The sequence below is a fragment of the Muntiacus reevesi genome, chromosome 22 (assembly GCF_963930625.1).
Source record: "Muntiacus reevesi chromosome 22, mMunRee1.1, whole genome shotgun sequence".
In the NCBI taxonomy this organism is placed as follows: domain Eukaryota; kingdom Metazoa; phylum Chordata; class Mammalia; order Artiodactyla; family Cervidae; genus Muntiacus; species Muntiacus reevesi.
Window position 1 is genome coordinate 47,476,454 of NC_089270.1, and position 19,858 is coordinate 47,496,311.

Genomic DNA, 19,858 nt, shown 5'->3' on the forward strand with positions numbered 1-19,858 from the left:
AGTGAATTCCATTCCCTTTGGATCAGTGCCTCTGGGGACTGTGGGCACAGCTGGGTAAGGCCTGGGTCCTACTCCTTGGAACTGGAGGGCTTGGGGGTCCTTTCTCCACTGACCCTCTCACTGGTTTGATCAAAGCTACACTGCCTTAGGTGCTATCCTTGGGCTGGGAAGATCCCCTGGAAGAGGGCATGGCAATCCACTCTAGTATTCTTGCCTAGAGAATGCCATGTATGGAGGAGCCTGGTGGGCAGCAGTCCATAGGGTCACAAAGAGTCAGACTCTACTGAAATGACTCAGCACACACAGGGGTTGTTGTATTACAAGGGCTGCAGACACCAACCTGGGCCCCCTGTTCTCACCCTGGGGAGACATGCGGAGGTTCCAATCCTAGCTGAAGGAGATTTTGCCAAAGGTAGCTTTGCTGAGCCTCAGTTTCCTGTCCTACAAAATAAACAAAACACATTGCTCCAGGCTGCCTCTAAGCAGCAAAGCTTGGCAGTTGGTGGAAAGGGGCTCCCATATCTGCTTGTCTTGAGGCCACCAGCTTTCAAGGAGAAGGGCCAGTTAGTACTGGCTGTCAGGGGACTATTGTCGCCCCACCATGTGCTCAGGAAAGGGACCAGTCTCTTCTCTGCACCCTGAGTCTGTCCTCACTGTTGTCTGCCCAGGAAACCAGTTTTCTTTGATCCCTGGGATAGTCAGCCTCCAAGAAGCTGATTCACACATGCCAAACTCAAACAAGATCAGTTGACAAGTGAGATTCCAATTCATCAATTTACAGAGGCTCTGAGCGAGATAGCAGGTATCAGGCACAGACACTTCCTGTTGAGGAGCACCAGTCCATTCCACCAGGCTTCTCCAGGACCCAACCACTCAGAACTTACAACCTATTCACTTTAGAGGCTTGGTCAGAGCCGGGAAGATTTGGAGACGTTCTTCTCATCAGCAAGATTATTTTTGTTATAACTCTGTCCCCTGTCTTGCAGGTTTGTGATTTGTATTCTACAGCTCGTTTGTGATTTGTACTCTATGAATGAACCGCAGGTGTCTCACGTGTGTGTGTCCTCTTCCTGGGCAGTCTGTGGCTCCCATGCCCCAAGCCCTTGTGGATTTGTGTAGATGGATCTGTGTCTGGGGGGGAGTGACTGTGCACTGAAGCAGCCCTGGGTCTCAGTGTGCGTGTGGGCCCGACTCTGGGGACTGGGCCCCTGTGATCCAAGCCTCCCTCCCTCTGTCTTTCCTGCTGGGACATAAGTTATCTTTCTGGTCTCTCCCTCCCTCCCTCCCTCCCGGTGGGGCTTGTCATAAAGGGCCACTACACAGGGAAGACAGGATGGAGGCTGCTGGAAGGTCCTCCGTGGAGTGGAGTGGGGACAAGGGAGAACAGGTGGGTGGGACAACGGCCTCCATTCCCCTTGAAGGGGTAGACGGGGGCTGGGGGTCCCTGAGAAGAGAGCATTGCATGTCAGTGAAGCTTCTGGGACCAACGTGGCCACCCCACTCTAAGGGCTCCACGTGAAGTGGGGGTGGGGAGTGGGCTGGGGAGTGGGCTGGGGTTGGGAGAAGCGAAGGGGAGGAGTACTCAGGACTCAGCCCTGAGTCAGGGAGAAGGTGCATTTGGGATGAATCCCGGGACAGGGAGACAGTCTCACACTTTCTCCCTGGGGATTTGGGAAAGTTGGGGATGTTGCCCACATGGGTTTTGCTAGAGTGATGACATTACACAAACTACATTTGCATACATACAGAGACTTATAGATCTGTGCATTTTACCCATTTTGGTCTAGAAAGGGCTTCAAGCAGATGCACAATGAGGTGAGTACTGAGGAAAAGCTTAGGAGAAAGATTCTGGTTTGAAAAATTGCCTGTCTCCATGAGTCAGAGATTAAAGTGACTGTTTTCTTCCAACCAGAATAAGGCCCCAAGGGAGGCAGGTTTGGGCCTAGCCCAGGTCAGAGCCGAGACGGCTTCACCCCCACTGTGGCCTAGGCCTCTGGCCCACAGGATGGGAAGGGCATGGCCAGCCTGAGCCACCGTGGGGAGAGGAGGGGGATCAGGCCAGAGGACAGAGGGGAGGACCGATGGGGTCAGACATCTCGCTGGCTGGCTTCTTCCTGGGCAGGGCAGCAGGAGGACAGGCAGCAGCTGGGCCCCACCCACTGTGGTCTAAGGTGCGTCTCAGGAGCCTCCCGTTGCAGTGCTGTTTCCTGGGAGGGCTGGGTCCACATCAGATGCCCTGGTGCTGACTCATCTCACTTGTCATCATCAGCCCGAAGAAGCAAGGCCTCTGTCGGGCAGCACAGAGTGTGCTTAGGTGTGTGTCTGGTGGGATGCGGGATCAGGTCAGGGTGGGCTACTTCTGGAAGGCACTGTAGGAGCTGGCAGCACTGGGGAGTTGGTGGAGGGGTGCTGGGGGACCCTATGAAGAAGTTGGGGGAGGCTGAACATAGCTTTGAGTTACAGTCCGGCATGACCAGGCTTGAAGCCCCAGCCTCAGGAGCTGCAGAAACCCACTTGGGCTCTGCTCTCAGATTCTTCCTCCCTTGAATGCCTAGTGGTCAGCGCCTAGCACCTTCCCTATCCTGTCCCAATGCAAGGGAGGGATCTAGGTTGGTTCCAGATCCAAGAGCTGCTTCTGGGGCTCCTTGGACCTTCAGGCCATCCTGCTGTGCTTACTCTGGCCCTGGTCCAAGGGTCAGCATGAGCCAATGACAGGAATCAGAGCAGGGGCCCAGGCTGGATCTCAGCAGCTGAAGGTAAAATTAGAAAAAGAGATCGAAAACATTGACTTTGGCCTGTCTGGGGTACAGCCTTGATGTCCAGAGCATTCAGTGTTCAGATTTCTAAATACTTAGAGCTCTCAAAATCCAGGATTCCCAAGGCCAAGGGTGCCAGAGCTCTGAACACCACAGCGAACCCGAAACCTAGAGTTCCCAGCACCCAGAGGCCCTAAATGCCCAGAGCACCTCATGTCTAGATCTCTGGGGTTCCTAACATTCAGCACTCAGAGTGCCAATTCACTGGAAAGGAGTCTGGAGTGTGGGGAGTGCTGGCCCTGTTGACCCAGGTCTCTTCAGTGACTGGCATTGCCTGAGGAGTGGCCGTCACAGAAGCTGGGCCAGGGGTGGTGCTGGAAGGAGAAGTGATGCTTCCTTGATGCTCTCATCCTGTCCTGAAGTGGGATGGAGACTGGTGACCGTTCCTCCAGTCCCTCCCCACCCCAGGTCACATGACCTGTGAATGGCCACTAACTCTCCACGTGTGAATGCACATCTGCTCTGTGCTGGGGACTGTGCTGATTTCTAGGAACTCAGCCCTGAGAGGAAAGGAACTCCTGCTCCCTTTATGGGAACGTGACCATGTGCCTGTGTCCCCTGTCGGGGTGAGACAGCCTGTCTCTGAGGCCCACGTGTAGTCAAGGGCTCGGCTGTGAGAAGGAAGGGCTGCTGGCCTGCGACAGTGTGGCTGTCAGGCTGTGAGCACAGTCAGCAAGTTGACGGGTCTGACTATGTCTCCCCATTAGGCTGTCTCTGCCGCACTGCTTTCTTAAGGGGTGGAGGGAAGGCCCCTATTCCGTCGGATCGGGCCTCCCTGCGAGGAGCAGGAGGCTAGTCCTGGGCTAGAGTCTGACACCCAGAGCCGTCCTGTTGAGGGATGAGAGATTCCTCCCACTGCCCCTGCCCCCGCTGAACCCAGAGCTTCCTTGGATTGGGAGGAGTGGCTATAATGGAGCAGCCAACACCAAAAATGCCCATCCGCCCTGGGGAAAATCCTGAGACACCACCCCTCCTCCCAGTCCGGCCCACCCAGCTGGCTGACCTGGAGCCTGGGTAAGGCTCCTGTCTGACTCCACCTCCCCAGGTCCTGTCTGAGTAACCGTTTCAGACCACGAGGAGGACAAAGCCATGATGTGCCTGCCAATGATGACGTCACAGGGAGCTCTGACATGATGCGGAGTGACACCAGGCCCCAAGTGGGGGGTGTCTGGTGGCCCAAGTGGGTAGGTCTCTGTCTGCTGGCAGCACCCCACATCTCCCAGCAGCTGAGGATGGCGAGGCTGGGTAAGGTTTACTGGGGGGCCTGCCATACCAGTCTCCCCCACATGCCTTATAGCCTCCTACCCCTGGGCTAGCTCAGGGAGCAGACTGAGAGCAGGCTGGAAGAGGGGAAGGGGTCAGCTGGGGCTGGCTGAGCTCCAGGGCAGCCAGCCAGAGTCAGGGAGCCCTGGCAGACCCCCAGAAAGGGGGTGGGAGGGGTCCCCAAGACAGCCATGACTGCCTGCATTCTTATCCCAGGAGTTCCACTTGATAGCCAGGTAAACTGGAATCTCGCTTTCCTCAATATTCCTCAACAGAAGACTATCAGTAGTGGCTACCAATCACAGTACTGTTGTGAGGATTAAACAGGGTGAAGTAGCCACGGAAGAGGGCCTGGTACATAGTAAGTGCTCATCCTCCTTCCTAGGGAAGGCCAGGATCCTATCAGGGGCCCACCTGGCCCAGGAGCAGCTCCTGGCTGGCCTGAGCCTTGCTGGGGTTTCCAGAATCTGTGCAGCCCCATCCCCACCCCATCCCAGTCTGCGCTTGACTGCAGACTCCCCAGGAATCCTGGGCTTCCTGGCAGGGTTTCTTCCAGCAGCCTGCACTGACATCTTGGAGCCCTGGTGCCCTCTAGTGACAAAATAAAAGACTTTAAAGCAGCCCCAACCCACTCCCATCCTGTCTGGCCTGCTTGCTATGGTGATGCCCCAGTTGCATCTGTCAGGCTGGGTTTAAGCTCCAGTTGCTCCAGAGGTGGCTGCTGGTCCTTGAAGTGGGAGTGGTGGGGGCTGTGGATCCTGAGCTGAAGTGAGCTGGGGTGAGAGGTCAGCACTGTCTGGGAGCATCCCTGCTGTGATTTGTTGGAGAGTGTCTTGCGTATGTTTTCCTCGAGGAGTTATATAACTTCTGGTCTTACATTTAGAACTTTAATCCATTTTGAGTTTATTTTTGTGTATGGTGTTAGAACGTTTTCTAGATTCATTCTTTTACAAGTGGTTGACCAGTTTTCCCAGCACCACTTGTTAAAGAAATTTTCTTTTCTCCATTGTATATTCTTGCCTCCTTTGTCAAAAATATGTTGTTCATAGGTGCATGGATTTATCTCTGGGTTTTCTATTTTGTTCTATTGATCTGTATTTCTGTCTTTGTGTCAGTACCATACTGTCTTAATGACTGTGGCTTTGTAGCAGAGCCTAAAGTCAGGCAGGTTGATTCCTCCAGTTCCATTCTTCTTTCTCAAGATTGCTTTGGCTATTCAAGGTTTTTTGTATTTCCATACAAATTGTGAAATTATTTGTTCTAGTTCTGTGAAAATTATCGATGGTAGCTTGATAGGGATTGCATTGAATCTGTAGATTGCAATTTCACTATATTGATTCTTCTGATCCATGAACATGGTATATTTCCCCATAATCCATAATTCAGTTCTTAAAGAAACATAGCTCCAGCTGCTCCAAAATATCTTTTCAGTCATGAGCCCCCCAAAGAACTCAGATCCTCCTCTTCCGTAGTGAAACTCCTACCCCTAATGGATTTCCTGTGCTGTTAAATGTAGTTGGAATTATTTAAAAAATAATGAGCATCTTTTAAAAAGCAAAACACTGATGATTCCTCAAAGGAAAAAAGGAAATCTGTTTTGTTAACTAGTAGCCAGATACATTGATACAGATATAGACTCTACATTTTTAAAAAATTTTAATTAGGGTAAAACATAACATAAAGTTTACTGTCTCATTATTTTTAAGTGTACAGTTCATTAGTGTTAAGTATATTCATATTGTTGTGCAACCAATCTCAATATTTGCAAAAGCGAAACTCTATACTCATAAAGCAACTCCCTATTTCCTCTTCCCACACAGCCCTTAATAGAACCATCATTCTATTTTTTGTTTCTATGGCTTTGACTAGTCTGTGAAGTGAAGTGAAAGTCGGTCAGTTATGTCCAACTCTTCGCGACCCCATGGACTATATAGTCCATGGAATTCTCCAGGCCAGAATACTGAAGTAGGTAGCCTTTCACTTCTTCAGAGGATCTTCCCAACCCAGGGACTGAATCCAGGTGTCCCATATTGCAGGTGGATTCTTTAACAGCTGAGCCATAAGGGAAGCCAAGATTACTGGAGTGGGTCACCTATCCCTTCTCCAGTGGATCTTCCCAACCCAGGAATCGAACCAAGGTCTCCTGCATAGCAGGTGGATTCTTTACCAACTGAGCTATGAAGGAAACCCAAAATTTAATAGAATTTTAAAGTTTAGTTTAATTCCCCCCTTTATTGTGATATAATGGATATGTAGCACTGAATAATTTAAATGTGTACAGCATAGTAACTTCACAAACATGTAGTGTGAAATGATTACCACAGTAAGTTTAGTTAAATTTCACTGCCTCAGGTAGTTTAAAATGTTTTCTCCCTTGAGAAGTTCTAGTCTCTTGCTGCTGCTGCTGCTGCTAAGTCACGTCAGTCGGGTCCGACTCTGTGTGACCCCACAGACGGCAGCCCGCCAGGCTCCCGTCCCTGGGATTCTCCAGGCAAGAGCACTGGAGCGGGTTGCCGCTCCCTCTCTAGTCTCTTGGCAGCCTTCAAACGTGCCCTGCAGCAGCGTTAACTAGTCACCATGTCGTCCACTAGACGCCCAGCACTCGTTTATCTTATGACCAGGGTGTGTACCTTTTGACCACCTTCATTCAATTCCCCCACTCTTTTCCTTCCTTTTTAAAGCTGAACAATAGTTCAGCCATATACCACATTTTATTTATCCCTTCACAGACTCCAAGCTTTTGAGATACACAAAGTCTTTCCAAGGCTGAAGAGATACAAGGCTGTTTCAGTGGCTAGGTAACAGGGGTTGGATGTGGTTTCTGGATAAAAGAATGAAGACCCAGAGGAGTCGGGTGGAGAGGGAGGTGGGAGGGGGGATCGGGATGGGGAATACGTGTAACTCTATGACTGATTCATGTCAAGGTATGACAAAACCCACTGAAATGTTGTGAAGTAATTAGCCTCCAACTAATAAAAAAAAAATTAAAAAAAAAAAAAAGAATGAAGGATCAGGATCTCTGTCCGCTCACCTAAACAACTAGAAGCTTTCATCTCTGCTTTCAAAAATTCTGTTTATTTAAACTGAAGAAACAATGTGCAATTGCGATTTAGTTTTAATGAGAGAGGGAAAGAGCTATGGTACTTGCTAGAAATTATGAATAATTATTCTTTTAGAAAATTTAAAAGTGCTAACCAATAAAGAAAAGGTAAGATTGTCCTTTTTGCTCAAAAACTGGATTTTTCTGTGAAATTTTGGTAAGTGGAGTTAAGTTGCTGAGACTTACAGAAATTCTGCCAAGTATGTATTAAAAGGTATTGACTCAAGGTGAAATAAGCTCTATATCCATCCAAACTGCAAATGGTTCCAGTTTTCCCTTTTACTTTGCAATCTTACTGCATACTTTTAAAGGGAACAGCTAAAGTGATTTAATTGTCAAAGTACTAAAATGTTGATCTGTACCCCTTTGTTAAGCTATCTGTGGGAGAGGATTGACTGGAGGTTTCAGAAAACAGATTTTGGTGTTGAATGCAAGAGAGTCCCTCCTCTAACATCAATATTTAAAAAATATAATCTGAAATGTGTGAAAGCTGTTTCAACAGTAACCAAGACAGAATTTCAGATATGTAAATCCAACTAATAAATACCTTTAGCTTGAACATTCAAAATATTGATGTTTGATTCACCACATTCACAAATTGTAAAAAAAAAATCACATGACAGTTTCAATAGATATAGAAAAAGCACTTGATAACATTTAATATATATTCATGAAAACTCCTAACAAGCTAAGAATAGAATGATATTTCCTTAGCTTGATAAAAGCTGTTTACAAAAGCCCTGTAGCAATCAACAAAACTTTCCTTTTGAGATTGGAACAAGACATGGATGCCTGCAATCATCACTTCTATTCAGCACTGTCCTTGAGGTCATAGTCTGTGATGTATGAAAAGGGAAAAAAATGAAACGATAAAGGACTGGAAAGGAGCAAACAAAACTGGCATTACTTGCAGACCCTATGATTTTAGGTATTTAAAAACCTTAAATAATATAAAGATAAATAATTAAAATAGCACAGTTCTAGATATGAAACCAGCATTAACAAAATTAATTTCATTTCTACATTCTGGTAAGAAACCAAAAATTGAAATTAAAAATTCACAATGGCATTAAAAAAAATGAAGTCCTAGGAATAAGTCTACCAAAATATGCACAAGACCTCTTCAGGGAAAATGGTAAAACTCTAATGATAGACATTACAGAAGATCAAAATAGTTTATGTGGTGCTGAAATGAGCACTGCAGAAGATCTAGAGAGATAGAAAGTTTTATTTATGGATTGGAAGAGCAATACATTTAGTCTCTTCAAATAGATTTATAGATTCAATGCAATCCCAAAGAAAATGCCAGCATAACAAGCATATTGTAAAATATTTGTGGGAGTAAGAATTACTAATAACAGGAACAATGAAGAAGAGGGAAGAGTGATCTGTGGAATAAACAAAACCTGTACATAACAGCATCCCTGTGTGTCTAATACCATTATGTGTTACCATTATGCTCATTATGCCCATTATGTGTGTCTACCAGTATGCCCAAGAGAAAGACTGAAGCGGATGCTACAGGAGATAAAACCAAGGTGAAGGACAAACCACAGAGAAGATCTACAAGGTTATCTGCTAAACCTGTTCCTCCAAAGCCAGATCCAAAGCCTTAAAAGGCACTTGCAAAGAAGAAAGAGAAGGCACCCAAAGGAAAAAGAGTGATGCTAGCAAGGATGGGACTAACCCTACAAAAAATCGAGCTGCCAAAACAGACAAGACGCAGAAAGTTGACGGTGCTGGAGATACCAAGTTTCATGATTCCATCCTATTCCTGTTTCCACTCCCATTATACATCCACTCTTATCACCATCTCTGTACTCCTCTCCTCAGCTCCATTCTCCATCCCTACAGATCCTTCTATCTTTATTCTCATTCTAATCCATATCATATCCTCAGATTCTATCCCATCCCCATCTCTATCTGGTCTTCATTCCATCTGCATCTCCATCTTAATTCTTGTCTTCAGTTTCATTCATCTTTATCATCAGTTCCTGCTTCTTCCAGGGTTTATTTCTACCCTTTTCCAATGCCCATCCTTGGTGATGGTGAATCTGGTCTTTATTGCCATCTCCATCTTATTTCCAATGCACACCATCCCTATTCTTTTTTATTAAATAATTTATACATTTCTTTCCTTATTTTTGATTGTGCTACATCTTCTTTGCTGCTCACAGACTTTCCTGGTTGCAGGGACTACTCTTCATTGCTGTGCATTGTGGTGGCCTCTCTTGTTGTGGAGCCCAGGCTCCAACTACATGGGCTCAGTAGTTGTGGCACATAGATTTAGTTCCACAGCACGAGGCGTATTCCCAGACCAGGGATCAAATCTGTGTCCTCTGCATCGGTGGGCAGATTCTTATCTACTGTATCACCAGGGAAGTCCATTGTCCCTGTTCTTTTTTTTTTTTTCTTTCATTGTCCCTATTCTTATATATTTCCTTCCCATCATCTCTTTCTCCAAGGTGAAAATTGAGGAAGATTCATGAAGAAATCTAAAAGTTCAATGGAATGTTGGGGACTATGAGAGTTGATGATCCCTCCATATAAAATTTTCTCCTCAGTGTCCAGGTGAGAAACTTCAAAAGAAATCACTCAAGTTAGATTTCAGATAGAACTTCTCCACTGTTCATGGTGTATTTAGGTCAGGGTAGGGACCAGGATAGGAAGTTGGACGGAGTAGAGGAGAGGTAAGGCATCCTCAAAGTGATGTGGAGACAAGTCAGAGAACAAAAGAGGCAAAAGAGAAAGACGTGTATGGAGTAAGACTTCTCAAGTCCAATTTAATCTGAACCTCTTCCCCATTCCTTTCCCCTCTCTCCCACAGGTCATGCTGTGATACAAAGAATTCGAAGTGGAAAAAGTGAAAGTGTTAATCGCTCAGTCATGTCCGACTTTGTGACCCCATGGCCTATAGCCTGCCAGGCTCCACTGTCCATGGGATTCTCCAGGCAAGAATACTGGAATGGGTTGCCATTTCCTTCTTCAGGGGATCTGCCCAACCTAGGAATTGATTGCAAGCAGATTCTTTACCAACTGAGCTATGAGGGAAGCCTAGAACATTACCTATGCTAACTGTGCTTCTTCACTTTTCCTTTTGATTCTTTGTTTTGGTTTCTGGTCAAGTCTGCCTGTGAATTGTCTAGTTTGTCTTTTGAGTTGTGCCCCTTTCCATAGCTGGTCCATGAAGGGAGGGCACCAGACCTCTAGGCCGGGCTGACTTGCATTCCCGACAATCTGTTAATACTAGAAGTTAATCAGGAAATTCCCTGGCTATCCAGTGGTTAGGACTCTGTGTTGTCACTACCAAGGGCCCAGGTTCAATCCCTGGTGGGAGAACCAAGACCCTACAAGCCGTGAAGGAGAAAAATAAAAATAAAAACAAAAAACCCCAAAACAGAATTTAATTGTGCCAGGGTGATGAGTTTCTCTCAGAGGTAGCAGCAAAGTCAGGAATCTAGTTTTATGACTGACATTTGGTAATCTCTGCCAAGGGATGATGAGGTCTCTCTGCTGGGTGAGATACAATAGAGATTGTTTGGGAGACCCAGGTTTGACCCCCAAGTCAGGAAGATCCCTTGGAGAAGGGAATGACTCTCACTCCAGTATTCTTGCCTGAAGAATTCCATGGCATAGGAGCCTGGTGGGCTACAGTTCTTGGGGTCACAAAGAGTCCAACATGACTGAGTGACTAACACTTCTTTAGCTATCTATTACCAAATAACAAAACTCACCTAGAATAGACTGTTGAGAAACTGAACCAAATCTATTACGTCATTTATGAGGCATGTTACTTCCTACAAGGTCATGTCGGAGTCTGACTTTTTTTTTATCTCAATGGATACATTTGTATTAATTTACCTCTCTTTTCCTCTTCAAAATAATATCAACAAGGCTCTAATGTATTAGAGATGTTGAGCTGTAATACAGGGCTAAGGAGTCTCTACACTTGAAAGTATTTACATGGAAACAAAATGGGATTACAGTTTTAATGTTTCTCATTACATGATTGGTTTAAGAATATTTGTATTAATTTCTGAAATAATGACCATGTCACTGACTAATAATAATGATTGATATTTTGTTACTGGTTTTATGTTGTGTTTAATAGTTAGTGAGACATCTAAGTATTATCAACCTTTATTCCTGGTAATTTATTACTGATTTGTCACAATACTCAGTACCCCTTTGCAGAGATAGTTGTCAAAAATCAAGTCGCTTGATGAGTGAAAGAAGAGATCTAAAAGGAATTGAAAACAATAGAACACATTTGTATGTGTTTGGATTTTAAATGGGCTCTAAAGTTGGACTGTGAAGAAAGCTGAGTGCCGGAAAATTGATGCTTTTGAACTGTGGTGTTGGAGAAGACTCTTGAGAGTCCCTTGGACTGCGAGGAGATCCAACCAGTCCATCCTAAAGGAGATCAGTCCTGGGTGTTCATTGGAAGGACTGATGCTGAAGCTGAAACTCCAATACTTTGGCCACCTCTTGCGAAGAGTTGACTCATTGGAAAAGACCCTGATGCTGGCAGGGATTGAGGACAGGAGGAGAAGGGGATGACAGAGGATGAGATGGTTGGATGGTATCACCGACTTGTTGGACATGAGTTTGAGTAAACTTCGGGAGCTGGTGATGGACAGGGAGGCCTGGCGTGCTGTGATTCATGCATGGGTCGCAAAGAGTCGCACACGACTGAGCGACTGAACTGAACTGAATATTATAAAACGGAAATGAGATGAGAGACAATAAATTCTTCTGAGATAGACACATACCCTCTCTTATGTATGTGTCTTTGTGTGTGTGTTATGTTTGATATGCCTATTTTTTTTAATTGGAGTAAAATTGCTTTACAGTTTTCTGTTCGTTTCTGCCATACAGCAAAGCAACTCAGCCATAATTATAAATATATTACCTCCCTCTTGGCTTGTATATGTTTTTGATGTATATGAGAATAGAATGCATTTAATGAACTTCTTCCTTAAGCCTAAATAGATATGGTATTTTTTCACATGAGAATTAATTTGCAAGATTTTATTTTTACTGTGGTAGTTGTATTATTTTTTAAACAAAATGAAACAAACCTTCAATTCATGTATATACTTATCCAATGATAAAAGGAGTAAAAGATTTTTTGTGAGCCAACAAGAAAATAAAATCATTAAGAAATTATACTGTGGTTATTAAGAAGTTCAGGAAGATGGTTCCCAATCAGTGAAATCAATATTGTTTCTGGCAAGTAAATGCAGAGTTAATTGAGTAAGTAGGCACAAACGTTTCACTTACAAATACATTTCTTCTTTCTCAAAAAGTTATTTCCTCTTATATTATTTAAGATAGGACCTGAAAACCTACCTGAAATGAGGAGGCCTTAGGTAGCTAAATGCTAATAAGCAGAGGGCCTTTTATTTTACCAGGTATATGGGGACTTAATTCCCTGAGGTACTGCCCCTAGGTTTTGCTGTTAGCAAACATTTCATTAATTATGTTTCTGCTTCTGTGAACTCACCTGTGAAGTCAGAAACAACTTTGGAAAGGCTGAGTTTTGAAGCTTCACTGTTGCTGCCAAATTGACCTATGGTAGAAGAAAATAGCAATTTGTTTGTATGGTGTGCCTCACAGTTACCCTGAAACTATCTTCTCTTTGTCCAGTCAAAGAGGAAACCTAATGAAACTCAAAAAGATCCTCCCTCCATCATTCTTAGCTCCTCTGGATTGGTCATTGTGTCTTTGAAAGTCTCCTTCACTACATTATTTAGGAATATTACTACACTTTGACCATAGTTTCTTTTTTATTGAAATATGAGGCATACACCATAAAATTGATCTTTCTTATGTAAGTATGCAGTTCTTGTTTTTATTGTTTTTTATATTTTCAAGGTTGTTCAATTATCTCCAGTATCTAAATCCAGAATATTTTCATCACTTCAAAAAAAAACCCCTCACCTGCAAAAAAAAAAAAAAAAGAAACCCTCACTGGCTACCTGCCATTCTCCTTCCTTAGCCCATAGCAACCACTAATCCTATGTGGTTTCCTATTATGGATGTCTCATACAAACAGAATCCTGTGATACTTTTTTTTTTTTTCTAATATGTTTTGTTCGTTTATTTTATTTCCCTGTCAGCCTTCTTTCCTTGAAGATAATGTTCTCAAGTTGCATCCACATTGCTCTACTTATCAGTATTTTGTTTCATCATTTTGGGAAAATAATATTTCATTTTAAAGATATGGTACACTTTGTAGATCCTCTCTTCAGTTAAATGACTGTCAGGTTTTTTCTACTTTTTATCTATTATGAATAATGATGCTATAACACTAGTAACAATGCTACCTTTCAAGGTAGCTTTCATCACCACACATTGTCTTATTTTCATCTTACCACATTTCTTACAAGCATTTCACTGACTTCATGACTCCCTCACATTTCCTAAATAATATATTTTCTTCTTTGTGAATTACATTTCACTTATATAAGAACATTTATATTATATTTAAGACTTCAGGAATAAAATCAATGATTTTTTTCATTTCCTGCAATTTCTAGTGCAAAAATTTGAAAAGGTAATACTATCTAAATATTTACTTACTACTAAGTATAGTACCAATATTTCTGTCTATTAAAATGGAGTCTGAGGAACAAAAAATAAGAATGGAACTGTGTTCAGAATTTTTTACCAATGAAGTTCATATATGCAAAGATGACTCATTTAAAATTTTTTTACACAAATGATTTTTCTAAATAAACAGAGTTCATAATTTTTTTAAGTTATTTGTTTGCTACTATTCACATTCATTCTATGAGACAGAGGCCTCAATATTACGTCCTCCCAAATGCTCCCTTCTAGACAGCAACGGAACTCTTTCAGTCAGTCAGTTCAGCCACACAATCATGTCTGACTCTATGCTACTCCATGGACTGCAGCATGCCAAGCTTCCCTGTCCATCACCAACTCCAGGAGCTTGCTCAAACTCATGTCCATTGAGTCAGTGACTTCGGTGCCCAAGAAAATAAAGTTTGTCACTGTTTCCATTGATTCCCCATTTATTTGCCATGAAGTGATGGGGCCAGGTGACATAATCTACTCCATGGACGTGAGTGAGTACGTGCTGGGAGTTGTTGACGGGCAGGGAAGCCTGTATCCTGCAGTCCATGGGATTGCAGAGTCGGACACGACTAGGCTTCTGAACTGAACTGACCTGGTAATGCCATCCAACCATCTCATTCTCTGTCATCCCCTTCTCCTCCAGCTTTCAATCATTCCCAGCATCAGGGTCTTTTCCAATGACAGTCATGGTCATTGGACACTCATTTTCCAATGAGTCATAGTCCTGGTATCTTTGGAAGTAGCCCAATCATACCAGATATGAAGATCTTAGAGCAAACTGGTTCCAAGTAGGAAACAGAATATGTCAAGACTGTATACCATCACCATGCTTATTTAACTTATATGCAGAGTACATCATACAAAATGCTGGGATGGATGAGGAAAAATAGCAATAATCTCAGATATGCAAATGACACCACCTTTATGGCAGAAAGTGAAGAACTAAAAAGCCTCTTGATGAAAGTGAAAGAGGACAGGGAAAAAGTTGGCTTAAAGCCCAACATTCAGAGAACAAAGATCATGGCATCCGGTCCCATCACTTCATGGCAAATAGACGGAGAAACAGTGGAAACAGTGGCAGACTTTATTTTTTTTTTAGGCTCCAAAATCACTGCAGATGGTGATTGCAGCCATGAAATTAAAAGACGCCTACTCCTTGGAAGAAAACTTATGACCAACCTAGACAGCTTATTAAAAAGCAGGGTAAGGTAATTAGCCTCCAACTAATAAAAATAAATGAAAAAAAATAAAAAAGCAGAGACATTACTTTGCCAACAAAGGTCCGTCTAGTCAAGGCTATGGTTTTTCCAGTAGTCATGTATGGATGTAAGAGTTGGACTATAAAGAAAGCTGAGCACCGAAGAATTGATGCTTTTGCACTATGGTGTTGGAGAAGACTCTTGAGAGTCTTCATTGGAAGGACTAAAGTTGAAGCTGAAACTCCAATACTTTGGCTTACTCATGCGAAGAGTTGACTCATTGGAAAAGACCCTGATGCTGGGAAAGACTGAATATAGGAGGAGAAGGGGATGACAGAGGATGAGATGGTTGGATGGCATCACCGACTCAATGGACATGAGTTTGAGTAAGCTCTGGGAGTTGGTGATTGACAGGGAGGCCTGGTTTGCTGCAGTCCATGGGGTCACAAAGAGTTGGACATGACTGAGTGACTGAACTGAAATGAACTGACACCCTCTCCAGCATTTATTGTTTGTAGGCTTTTTGATGATGGCCATTTTAACCAGTGTGAGATAAAGCTCTTTGTGGTTTTAATTTGATTTTCTTTAATGATTCATGTGTTGAGAATCTTTTCACATGCCTCTTGGCAACCTGTATGTTTTGTTTGGAGAAATGTCTATTCAATTCAGATCTTCTGTGCATGTTTTTGTTTGGGTTGTTTGTTTTGTATACTGAGCTGCATTAGCTGTTTGTAAACTTTGGAGTTAATCCCTAGTTGCTCACAGCGTTTACAAATATTGCCTCCCATTCTATTTCATTGTGTTTATGGTACCCTTTGCTGTGCAGAAGTTTTTGTTGTTTTAGCTTAATTAGGTCCATTGGTTTATTTTTGTTTTTATTTCCATTGCCTTAAGATATGGATACAAAAAAAAAAAATTGCTGCAATGAATGTCAAAGACTGTTATGCCTGTGTTTCCCTCTAAGAGTTTTGTAACACCTCATCTTATGTTTATGTCTTTAATCCATTTTGCATTTATTTTGTGTACAGTGTTAGAGAATATTCTAATTTCATTCATTTACATGGGCTGTACAATTTTCCCAGCACCACTTATTGAAGAGACTGCTTTTTCCCTTTTGATAGTTTTTTCCTCCGCTGGATTTATATTCCTCAATTTTTATTTCAGAGTGATTTTTGAGGCTTCTTAGGAATTACTTGGCTGTGTAGTTAATTAATTATTTCCATTAGCTCTAGCTTACAGTCATTAATATAGAAAATGCAGTGTGTATCATAGAATATAAAGGACCTAAATGCTCAAAGGTGTCTCAGTAAATATACAATAAATCTTAGTGTAATTGAAATAATATTTGAATGAAAGAATTAACCATAATATCTAACAAAATTTCAAAATTCTGGAAGTATTCAGCAAAGAGGAAGTGCTATATATTAGTTGTACATACACAAGGAAGCATGCTGTGTTTTGGAACGGTAGTGTTTTTAAAAATTACACTTTATTACAAATATTTATTTATTCCTTTAAAGTATTTGAAGCAATTTCATTTCCCTTGTATCATGAATATAATTTTACAAAAAGAACAGACATATGTATGTGTGTCTATATATTTATAGTACACCCTTTAAAACCACATTTCATTTTCCAGTTTTTCAGGGCCTGTTTCACAACTTTGTTCTGTAGGCTATATAACAGAGGATTTAACATGGGAATCCCAAGGGTGTAGAACAATTAGGTCATTTTGTCTTGATCTGGAGAGTAGGAAGTATCTGGCCTGAAATACAAGAAAAGGACAGTTCCCTAGAAAATTGTCACAACATTTAAATGAGAGGTGTGGATGGAGAAAGCTTTGAACTCCCCCTCAGTAGAGTGGATATTCAAGATTGATAGGATGATATAACAATAAGAGAAAAGGACTCCTGAAATGGTACTCAGTTCAATAAATCCAAAAACAATGAATAACGCTAATTCATTTACCAGAGCGGGAAAGGAGGAAAAGTGGGGGTAAGTCACAGAAGAAATGGTTAATCTTATTTGACGTACAGAAACATAAGTGGAACGCTAATGCCGTGTGTATCAAAACATCTGTCATTCCCACCAGGTAAACTCCAGCCATGAGCAGGGAGCACACCCTGCTGGACATGCTGACTGCATAGAGCAAGGGGCTGCTGATGACTTTGTACTGGCCATGGGCCATCACTGCCAGCAGGAGACACTCACAATCTGCAAAGATACAGAAGACCAAGAATTGCACAGCAACAGCCATAAAAAGGGAAATAGGTCTTGGAATCTTGGAAAAAAGGTCTAAGAGCATCTTGGGGTGAACTGCAGTGGAATAGCAGAAGACACATAAAGAGAGGTGACTGAGGAAAAAGTACATGGGTGTGTGGAGCTGTAGATCCATCTTAATCAGCAATATTATCCCAAGATTTGCCAAGTGGCCAGTGAGATAAACAGTTAGAACCATGGTAAATATGGTCACTTTGTCCTCTGTGTTATCAGTAATTCCCAAGAAAATGAATCCAGTCATGGAGGGGCAATTCTCTCCACCCATTTTTCTTTGTTCTTGTCTAAGCTTTCAGAAAATGATCAAGAAAAGGACACATGGGTGTGTAACACTTCTGCACACCTGCAGTATATCATAAGACAGAACACAGTTCTATCTGCAATTGTCTTTATATTCAGAAAATTATACATTCATGCACCCACTCTTTAAAAAGACAGAACTATTGGCCTTAAAGGACTTTGAAACCTATCTCTGTTGGCACCGGAACTCCAAATATGCCACCAAATTTCTTCTTTGCCATTTTGTCTCCTCCCTTCCTCTTAACCATCCTGTGGCGAGGTCCTCCTACACCCCCTCCTCAGTATCCCAGCTCTGGAGGAAAATATGAAAATGATTCAGATCCGAAACACTTATGGTGTAGAAACATAAAGTTGTAAACAATACTGTATATGTTTCTGTAAACTAACACTTCTAATGAACTATTACGGAGCTCAATCATTTTTTCTTCTGTTCTTGGTTAAACTGCCTACTGCTATGTAGAGTGAACAGAGGACTCTAATTCCAGTTGTTTCTGACGGCTGCTTTGTGTCCCACTGGGTCATAGGCACATAGGTGAACAAACAAAAAATGTACAACTGTCTCATCATGAGAAGCCCAGATCACGAAAATAACCCGTAGCTGTGAGGATGCCAGGGTTAATACCATGACAGGCAGCCTGAAGCTAAGTTTTAGCTTCCCCCGAAATGGTAAGATTCCCTACCCCCATCAGGTAACCTGGAGCCAGCCAATCAATATGCGCCCAGTAAGAAACAAAGGGAGAGCTGAAAAGCCCGCGAATGCCCAGGTTTGAAAAAGCCCGCGAAAGTCTGTACCAATAGAATTGCTTTGCAAACATGTAACCAATCCGCTTAAGCCAGCTACTATTTGCTTATGCATATCTTATAAATTTGCTAACAGCTTGGGCTCAGGTCTTTTTCTGACCCTGCACCACTGTGATGGGTGGGGCAGAAGGCCCTGGCTCGAGTCAGTAATAAACTTCCCTTTTTTGCTAGTTGCATTGTCTTGGAAGCCTTCTCTCTTCCCGCTCGGGGATTCGGACATCGGGCATAATGGTAGTTTCAATTTAGAAAATCATGAGAGCATTAGGTCCTGCAGACCTTATAACCTCTGCTATTCCTATTGCCATCAGTTCCGTTTTGTTAGTTGTACGCTATCTTCCAAAGAGAGTCATATTTCCTCTGAGTTAGAAAGATCATTTCACTGTCATGCTTGTTCAGTCCTCCCTGGAGCAAAAAGTGGTGTAATATTTGTGTCTAAGCTTTAATATACTTTTTTCTCTTTTTTTTCTTTTTATGGTTTCAACCTTGACCTCTGACTTGAGAGGTCACTGTTTTCATCACTAGTGTTTCTCCAGATCTTAAAGCAGAAGCTACATGTCCCATACTTATGCAGAATGACCTTGGTAAGCTACATATGCCACCATATTAGCAATCATTTTTGTTTGACATGGTGTAACTGCACCCAGCATCAAATCAGAATCCATAAATCAATAAATTGTTTTGCTACTTGGCTGTTAGCAGAATGCTAAGAATGCTGAAGCACAACTCAAACAAAACTAAGCTGAAGTTGCATTTAAAGCAAGTTCCCTCAGTTAGGGGGGAAAAAAGAAGACACTAGGTATATTAATGCCCTTCTCAGAAGATGAGTTCATCTTATCTAATATGCATTTGAAATAATCTGCTCATTTGATGAAAGGTTTGCGAGGCATGAATAAAGGGCCAGGCTGCTTGTCTACAGCAGCAATTAACAGAATCACACAAAGCCCATTTCACTGGCCTATTTTCTCAAGCCAGCCATCAGTGTAATTACCCACATTAGAGGGGTTTTCTGAGCTTGAGGAGAGGTTCACAAGTCAAAGGGAGCTGAAGTTCACTCTGGAATTTAAATAATTGTTTGGTTTTAATAATTCTTCACCAAATAATCTCTAAGGTATCAGGAGAAATTATTCCCTCTGGTCTCTATAAGGAATCATCATTTTGGTGTTGCACTGGCATCAACACAAGGTGATACGAAATCACTTCAGCATTTTTAGGCAGCCTCTCCAAGGGGATTATGCAGATCACATTCTTGGTAAAGAAGGAATAATTCTGCCCAAATTCTGAGCATGGGCATATGCCAAAAGGTGAAGTTCTCTACACACATTTTAATGAAGGAGTTATGTACCAAAAAGATAAATGTGCCGATTCACAGGTTTACAAATGCAGTGTTACAAAAGCAACTCCCTCTCTTCACCTTATACTCGTTTTTATCACTGTGAAACTCACTGGTTATTAAGTATAATATGGCTAACGGTGGAGGAGTCACTGTATAATTCACAAAA